This window comes from Zea mays, chromosome 5, assembly GCF_902167145.1.
Source record: "Zea mays cultivar B73 chromosome 5, Zm-B73-REFERENCE-NAM-5.0, whole genome shotgun sequence".
Lineage (NCBI taxonomy): Eukaryota > Viridiplantae > Streptophyta > Magnoliopsida > Poales > Poaceae > Zea > Zea mays.
The window spans coordinates 66,694,221-66,704,215 of record NC_050100.1 but is presented as its reverse complement, the minus strand read 5'-3'; positions in this window follow the sequence as shown (position 1 = coordinate 66,704,215).

The window sequence follows — 9,995 nt, the reverse complement described above, 5'->3', positions numbered from 1 at the left end:
CGGTTATACTAAAACAAACATAATTTAACGTTATCACTTACCCATTACGTTACAAATATTTGAACCAAACGGAATAAATAGATGGATGTTTGGCAATCCGCAATAACTTTTGACAGCCAGAACCTGAAACTAAGCTGCAGCAAACGGGGCCTACATCAATCACCACCTGTCTAGGATATTGTACATCAGAAGCAGCAGTCATCAGTACATTATTATTGTTATTAGAGGGAGTACCTCTCGGGCAGCATTTAAGAGAATGGAAGGTGCATGCAGCAGCCACGCAGGAAGGAAGGGGAACTCATGAATGCATCAAGGAAGATCCACGACATGAATGGCTACTATCCATCTCCTTCACTCCATTGGATCTCCCTGCCTCTACGAAGTCTTGAGTGAATGCAGTAGTAGCTGACGGCCTGAAGGGTGCTGGTGAAAATGCAAACTTGCAAGAGAAAAACGCAGTCAAAAACTGATGGGAGATTGAGGCATTGAGCACAGCACGTACACGCAGTAGAGACTAGAGATCGAGTGGCTCCCAAGTCACGGGGCTGTGGTGTGCGAGAACATCAGCCATGTGGTGGTGACAGGCAGGTGAATAATAGTACTGAGGAGCTGGAGCAGGCTTCACTTTATCCATTTCGCATGGGATGGACTTGCATGACCCGTACTACACGTTTTCAGACAACAGATTCTTTACAAGTTGTTGTTGGTTGCAGTTTAAGAAGACTATGGCCCTACTTCTTCTTTTTTTTGTCTCTATTCATTTTGTGAGAGAGGGCCAGTATGTTCTTCGAGGAGGCAGAGAGAGGGGTGACTGAGACCTCACATGCTAGCAGATGGCCGGAGGCCGTGGTTTTAATTCGTACCGCTGACTACACTGTTTTGTCTCTATAGTTGTAACTGCAGTAGTCGAAATTGTTAGAGTTATTTATGGCTTTGTACTATGATGGGGTGTTTCCTGTGTAATGGGTTCAGCCCAACAACTCTATTACAAATATATCTCTCCCAATGTTGGTTAGGGTTAGTGTTTGAGTCTAACATAGTACCATAGTCAAGTTCTTCTCTCTCTTCCCTCCCTCCCAACCGAGCCACCAGCCCTCCCCCTGTCGCCGCCACCATCTCCATGGATTGCAACCGTCATGGCGCTCTGACTGAGACGGTGTATTGCTCAGTCTGTCGGCTTTGTCGACCCGGCGCATCCCGACATAGTCTGCAAGCTCAATCGATCCCTCTACGGCCTCAAGCAGATGCCCTACAGTCGCTTTGCCACTTTCTTGATTTCACAAGGCTTCATCGAGGCCAAAGCGGACACCTTTTGCGGCCTCTTCAAATGACCCTCCGCGGCACATCATCTCCTCTCTCCAGTAGGAATTCGCGATGAAGGACCTCGGTGAGCTACACCACTTCCTGGGGATCACCGTCGAGTGCCGGCTAGTTGGCATGTTTCTTCATTAGCGCTAGTACACCATCGACATCGTCGAGCGTGCTGACATAACTGATTGCAAGCCCTGCACGACTCCGGTGGACACTCAGGGCAAGGTCTCCTCCTCCGACGGTCCTCCGGTGGCTGATCTGACCAACTATCGGAGTCTCGTCGGGGCCCTACAGTACCTCGTCTTCACCCGCTCCGACATCGCCTACACTGTCCAACATGTGTGCCATGCACATCCCACGAGAGCCACATCTCACCACTATAAAGCGGATCCTGTGGTACCTCCGAGGCACCATAGTCTTTAGCCTCCTTCTTTGACGATCTACGACTAACGACCTCGTTGTCTACATCGACGCCGACTGGGCCTTCGTCATGTTCCTTGGTGATAGTCTTGTCTCCTGGTCTTCGAAGCGACATGTTGTCGTCTCTCGCTCTAGCGCCAAAGTCGAGTACCACGTTGTGGCTAACAGCATCGCCGAGGCGGCATGGCTTCGTCAGCTGCTCTAGGAGTTGCACAGTCTGCTGACGTGGAGCACCCTTGTCTACTATGACAACTTCGGCACCGTGTACCTCTCCACCAACCCAGCCCGTCCAGCACCAGCGCACGAAGCATGTCAAGCTCGACCTCCACTTCGTTCGCGAGTGTGTCGTCATCGTGGATGTGCGAGTTCTCCATGTACCGTCCACTTCTCAGTTCGTCGATATCTTCACCAAGGGCCTACCTACGTCGGTGTTTGAGGAATTTCGGTCCAGTCTCAACATCTGTCGTGGCTGGAGTTTAAATAGGAGGGGAGGGGGTGTTGAGTTACTTGTGGCTTTGTATTGTGATGGGGTGTTTCATATGTAATGGACTTAGTATCAACAACTCTATTACAAATATATCTCTCACAATCCTAGTTAGGGTTTCAGTCTAACACAAACAACTGGCTTTAATCTGAAGCGAACAACCTCGAAACTTCACACTGCCCAGTAGGTCCTCACTAGTTTTTTCTTTCATTAGCGAAGTAAAATGGGTTTTCCTTGTTTCTCTGTTAATCCCTGCCACTGTACAGGCAGATGAGATCGAAGCGAACGGCTACAACAACTTCACCAAGAGGGCCTATGTTGTGGCGTATGGGAAATTGCTACTGCTCCCGTGTTCATTGAGAAATAGCCAGACCTAGCCGCCGCTGCAAGGAAAATTATAGAGGTTCGGGTTAGGATAGTGAAAGGGAAATGTGCCCTTGGGCCATTTCTATATTGTTTTGGTGATTAAGTGCCCAACACAGATTCTCCAAGTGTTAAATTGTGCCAAAGATTGAAGAAGTGCAAATCATGTAACAATGTACGTTTCTAGACTTAGTACATTGATTTGGGTACTAATGTATTGTGTCTAAGTGCTAGAAACAGGAGAAAATAGATTGGAAGAGAGTTGGCTGTGTACAGCCAACTGCTGCTCGGTCTAGGTGCACCGGACTGTCCGGTGGTGCACCGGACAGTGTCTGGTGCGCCAGACGAGTCCAAGGTGAACCGACCGCTTTTCGGGACTCGACGACGGCGTACGGCTATAATTCACCGGACTGTCCGGTGGTGCACCGGACTGTCCGGTGAGTCGTCGCTCTCGGGAAAAGTTCAACGGCGTACGACTAAAATTCACCGGACTGTCCGGTGGTGCACCGGACTGTCCGGTGAGCCAACGGTCGACTACACAACGGTTGGTCATGCAATCCGCGGGCAACGCGTGGCCCGCGCCAACGATCGGCAGGGGACACCGGACAGTGTCCGGTGCGCCAACTACCACGGTGCTGCAACGGTCGGCTGCGCCATATTAGGAAGGAGATCGCGCACCGGATATGAACAGTGGTTGTCCGGTGCGCCACCCGACAGAAGGCAAGAATTGCCTTCCTTGTTGGCCTCCAACGGCTCCTAGCTGCCTTGGGGCTATAAAAGAGACCCCTAGGCGCATGGAGGAGGAACCCAAGCATTCACTAAGCAATTCTAAGTCTCCACACTTCGTCTCCACACACTTGATCGATCGTGTTAGTGATTTGAGCTCCGTTCTTGCTGTGAACTCTCTGTGCTTCATTTGAGCTCAAGTCTTGACTTGTGTGTGTGTTGTGCTGCGGATTTGTGTGTGTTGCTCCCAACCTTACTCTTGTGTTTTCATTGTGATCTTTGTTGTAAGGGCGAGAGGCTCCAACTTGTGGAGATTCCTCACAAACGGGAAAAGATATAAGCAAAGAAAAGTCGTGGTATTCAAGTTGATCTTTGGATCACTTGAAAGGGGTTGAGTGCAACCCTCGTCCATTGGGATGCCACAACATGGAGGTAGGCAAGTGTTATACTTGGCCGAACCACGGGATAAATCACTGTGTCTCTTGTGTTGTCTTTCTTTGTGATTATTGTGATTCGCAAGAGCTCACTCTATAGCTACTTGGTTCTTTTGAGGACTAACATCTCTATAACCATGTTTCGTGGCTATTAGTTGTTGAATTTTACAGGATCACCTATTCACCCCCCTCTAGGTGCTCTCAATTGGTATCAGAGCCGTTCTCTTCACGTAAGGGACTAATCGCCCGAAGAGATGGATCCTAAGGGAAAGGGGATGGTGGTCAACGACAAGGAGAAGGAGTCCTTCCTCAACAAGCCTAAAGATGACAAGCCCACTGACTCTGGCTCGAGTCACAAGAAGAAGGACGGGAAGAAGAAGAGGCGTATCAAGGAGATCGTCTACTACGACAGCGACGAGTCTTCTTCTTCACCAAGAAACGACGACGAGAAAAAGAAACCAGTTGATTCAAATTATTCATTTGATTATTCTCGTATTCCTTTTAACTCAAATGCTCATTTGCTTTCAATTCCTCTTGGTAAACCTCCACACTTTGATGGAGATGACTACTCTTTTTGGAGTCACAAAATGTGTAGTCATTTATTCTCTCTCCATCCTAGTATTTGGGAGATAGTAAAAAATGGAATGCAATTTGATAGTATGGATAACCCTGTATTTATTAACGAGCAAATTCATAAGAATGCATAAGCTACCACTGTTTTGCTAGCTTCATTGTGCAGGGATGAATACAACAAGTTGAGCGGCTTGGACAACGGCAAGCAAATTTGGGATATGAAAGTCGCCTAGAGGGGGGTGAATAGGGCGAATCTGAAATTTACAAACTTAATCACAACTACAAGCCGGGTTAGCGTTAGAAATAAGAACGAGTCCGAGAGAGAGAGGGTGTAAAACAAATCGCAAGCAAATAAGAGTGTGACACAAGGATTTGTTTTACCGAGGTTCAGTTCTTGCAAACCTACTCCCCGTTGAGGTGGTCACAAAGACCGGGTCTCTTTCAACCCTTTCCCTCTCTCAAACGGTCCCTCGGACCGAGTGAGCTTCTCTTCTCAATCAAACGGGAACAAAACTTCCCCGCAAGGACCACCACACAATTGGTGTCTCTTGCCTTGGTTACAATTGAGTTGTTCGCAAGAAAGAATGAAAGAGGGAAGCAATCCAAGCGCAAGAGCTCAAAAGAACACAACAAATCTCTCTAGCTAATCACTAAAGCCTTGTGTGGAGTTGGGAGAGGATTTGATCACTTTGGTGTGTCTTGTATTGAATGCTTAGCTCTTGTAAGTAGTTGGAAGGTGGAAAACTAGGATGACTTGAATGTGGGGTGGTTGGGGGTATTTATAACCCCAACCACCAAACTAGCTGTTTGGTGAAGGCTGCAGTCGACGGGCGCACCGGACAGTCCGGTGCGCCACCGGACACTGTCCGGTGCGCCAGCCACATCACCTGGCCGTTGGGTTCCGACCGTTGGAGCTCTGACTTGTGGGCCCGCCTGGCTGTCCGGTGGCGCACCGGACAAGTCCTGTAGACTGTCCGGTGTGCCACCCACGCGTGCTCTGTCCTCTGCGTGCGCAGGCGCGCATTTAATGCGTTGCAGTCGACCGTTGCGCGCGAAGTATCCGTTACTCCACTGGCTCACCGGACAGTCCGGTGTGCACCGGACATGTCCGGTGAATTTTAGTAGACCGGATTCCCGAAGCTGGCGAGTTTAGAGCCGCTCTCCTTTGGAGCACCGGACACTGTCCGGTGGTGCACCGGACAGTCTGGTGAATTAGCCTCTGAGAATTCCCGAAGGTGCGAAGTTTAGCTTGGAGTCCCCTGGTGCACCGGACACTGTCCGATGGCACACCGGACAGTCCGGTGCGCCAGACCAGGGCACACTTCGGTTGTCCCTTGCTCTTATTGTTGAACCCTTTTCTTGGTCTTTTTATTGGCTTTTTGTGAACCTTTGGCACCTGTATAACTTATAGACTAGAGCAAACTAGTTAGTCCAATTATTTGTGTTGGGCAATTCAACCACCAAAATCAATTAGGAAATAGGTGTAAGCCTAATTCTCTTTCAATCTCCCCGTTTTTGGTGATTGATGCCAACACAAACCAAAGCAAGTATAGAAGTGTATAATTGAACTAGTTTGCATAATGTAAGTGCAAAGGTTACTTAGAATTGAGCCAATGTAAATACTTATAAGATACGCATGGATTGTTTCTTTAATTTTAACATTTTGGACCACGCTTGCACCACATGTTTTGTTTTTGCAAATTCTTTTGTAATTTTTTTTCAAATTCCTTTTGCAAATTGTCAAAGGTAAATGAATAATATTTCGAGAAGCATTTTCAAGATTTGAAATTTTCTCCCCCTGTTTCAAATGCTTTTCCTTTGACTTAACAAAACTCCCCCTTAATGAAATCCTCCTCTTAGTGTCCAAGAGGGTATACCAATTTGAAATTATATCACAAATAAGATACCAATTTGAAAATACCCTTTTTTTAAAACCAATTGAAAGACGAAAATTTTGAAATTGGTGGTGGTGCGGTCCTTTTGCTTTGGGCTCATGCTCTCTCCCCCTTTGGCATAAATCGCCAAAAACGGAATCATTAGAGCCCTTTCCTAACTACTTTCTCCCCTTTGGCAAATAAAACATGAGTGAAGTTTATACCAAAGACGGAGAGATGCTCGGAGCGACGGCGAAGGATGAGTTATGGAGTGGAGTGGAAGCCTTTGTCTTCGCCGAAGACTCCAATTCCCTTTCAATACACCTATGACTTGGTTTGAAACTCACTTGAGAACACATTAGTCATAGCATATAAAAGAGACATGATCAAAGGTATACTTATGAGCTAAGTGTGCAAGACATCAAAAGAAATTCCTAGAATCAAGAATATTTAGCTCATGCCTAAGTTTGTTAAAAGTTTGTTCATCTAGTGGCTTGGTAAAGATATCGGCTAATTGATCTTTACTATTAATATATGCAATCTCGATATCTCCCTTTTGTTGGTGATCCCTTAAGAAATGATACCGAATGGCTATGTGTTTAGTGCGGCTATGCTCAACCGGATTATCCGCCATGCGGATTGCACTCTCATTATCACATAGAAGAGGAACTTTGGTTAATTTGTAACCATAGTCCCTAAGGGTTTGCCTCATCCAAAGTAGTTGCGCGCAACAATGGCCTGCGGCAATATACTCGGCTTCGGCGATAGAAAGAGCTACGGAATTTTACTTCTTTGAAGCCCAAGACACCAAGGATCTTCCCAAGAACTGGCAAGTCCCCGATGTGCTCTTTCTATTGATTTTACACCCCGCCCAATCGGCATTCGAATAACCAATTAAATCAAAGGTGGATCCCCTAGGATACCAAAGCCCAAACTTAGGAGTATAAACCAAATATCTCAAGATTCGTTTTACGGCCGTAAGGTGAGCTTCCTTAGGGTCGGCTTGGAATCTTGCACACATGCATACGGAAAGCATAATATCCGGTCGAGATGCACATAAATAGAGTAAAGAGCCTATCATTGACCAGTATACCTTTTGATCGACGGATTTACCTTCCGTGTCGAGGTCGAGATGCCCATTGGTTCCCATGGGTGTCTTGATGGGTTTGGAATCCTTCATCCCAAACTTGCTTAGAATATCTTGAGTATACTTTGTTTGGCTTAGGAAGGTGCCTTCTTGGAGTTTCTTCACTTGAAATCCCAAGAAGTACTTCAACTCCCCCATCATAGACATCTCGAATTTCTGTGTCATAATCCTACTAAACTCTTCACATGTAGATTCGTTAGTAGACCCAAATATAATATCATCAACATAAATTTGGCATACAAACAAATCATTTTCAAGTGTTTTGGTAAAGAGTGTAGGATCGGCCTTTCCGACTTTGAATCCATTAGTGATAAGGAAATCTCTAAGGCATTCATACCATGCTCTTGGGGCTTGCTTGAGCCCATAAAGCGCCTTGGAGAGTTTATACACATGGTTAGGGTACTCACTATCTTCAAAGCCGGGAGGTTGCTCAACATAGACCTCTTCCTTGATTGGTCCATTGAGGAAAGCACTCTTCACGTCCATTTGATAAAGCTTGAAGCCATGGTAAGAAGCATAGGCTAATAATATGCGAATTGACTCAAGCCTAGCTACGGGTGCATAGGTTTCACCGAAATCCAAACCTTCGACTTGGGAGTATCCCTTGGCCACAAGTCGAGCTTTGTTCCTTGTCACCACACCATGCTCGTCTTGCTTGTTGCGGAAGACCCATTTGGTTCCTACAACATTTTGATTAGGACGTGGAACCAAATGCCATACCTCATTCCTAGTGAAGTTGTTGAGCTCCTCTTGCATCGCCACCACCCAATCCGAATCTTGTAGTGCTTCCTCTACCCTGTGTGGCTCAATAGAGGAAACAAAAGAGTAATGCTCACAAAAATGTGTAACACGAGATCTAGTGGTTACCCCCTTATGAATATCGCCGAGGATGGTGTCTACAGGGTGATCTCGTTGGATTGCTTGGTGGACTCTTGGGTGTGGCGGTCTTGGTTCTTCATCCTCCTTGTCTTGATTATTTGCATCTCCCCCTTGATCATTGCCGTCATCTTGAGGTGACTCATCATTTTGATCTTCTTCTTCATCAACTTGAGCCTCATCCTCATTTTGAGTTGGTGGAGATGCTTGCGTGGAGGAGGATGGTTGATCTTGTGCATTTGGAGGCTCTTCGGATTCCTTAGGACACACATCCCCAATGGACATGTTCCTTAGCGCGATGCACGGAGCCTCTTCATCACCTATCTCATCAAGATCAACTTGCTCTACTTGAGAGCCGTTAGTCTCATCAAACACAACGTCACAAGAAACTTCAACTTGTCCAGAGGACTTGTTAAAGACTCTATATGCCCTTGTGTTTGAATCATATCCTAGTAAAAAGCCTTCTACAGTCTTAGGAGCAAATCTAGATTTTCTACATCTTTTAACAAGAATAAAGCATTTGCTACCAAAGACTCTAAAATATGAAATATTTGGCTTTTTACCGGTTAGGAGTTCATACGATGTCTTCTTGAGGATTCGGTGTAGATATAACCGGTTGATGGCGTAGCAGGCGGTGTTGACCGCCTCGGCCCAAAATCGATCCGAAGTCTTGTACTCATCAAGCATGGTTCTTGCCATGTCCAATAGAGTTCTATTCTTCCTCTCCACTACACCATTTTGTTGTGGGGTGTAGGGAGAAGAGAACTCATGCTTGATGCCCTCCTCCTCAAGGAAGCCTTCAATTTGAGAGTTCTTGAACTCCGTCCTGTTGTCGCTTCTAATTTTCTTGATCCTTAAGCCGAACTCGTTTTGAGCCCGTCTTAAGAATCCCTTTAAAGTCTCTTGGGTATGAGATATTTCTTGCAAAAAGAACACCCAAGTGAAGCGAGAATAATCATCCACAATAACTAGACAGTACTTACTCCCGCCGATGCTTATGTAAGCAATCGGGCCGAATAGATCCATGTGTAGGAGCTCGAGTGGCCTGACAGTCGTCATGATGTTCTTGTGTGGATGATGAGTACCTACTTGCTTCCCTGCTTGACATGCACTACAAATCCTGTCTTTCTCAAAATGAACATTGGTTAGTACCAAAATGTGTTCTCCCTTTAGAAGTTTGTGAAGATTCTTCATTCCAACATGTGCTAGTCGGCGATGCCAGAGCCAGCCCATGTTAGTCTTAGCAATTAAGCAAGTGTTGAGTTCAGCTCTATCAAAATCTACTAAGTATAGCTGACCCTCTAACACTCCCTTAAATGCTATTGAATCATCACTCCTTCTAAAGACAGTGACACACATCAGTAAAAAGACAGTTGTAGCCCATTTGACATAATTGAGATACAGAAAGCAAATTGTAATCTAAAGAATCTACAAGAAAAACATTGGAAATGGAATGGTCAGGTGAAATAGCAATTTTTCCCAAACCTTGGTTTCCATCCCCGAATGTGATAGCTCGTTGGGGATCTTGGTTTTTCTCGTAGGAGGAGAACATCTTCTTCTCCCCTGTCATGTGGTTTGTGCACCCGCTATCGATGATCCAACTTGAGCACCGGATGCATAAACCTACAAAACAATTTTAGTTCTTGACTTTAGGTACCCAAATGGTTTTGGGTCCTTTGGCATTAGACACAAGAACTTTGGGTATCCAAACACAAGTCTTTGACCCCTTGTGCTTGCCCCCAACATATTTGGCAACTACCTTGCCGGATTTGTTAATTAAAACATAA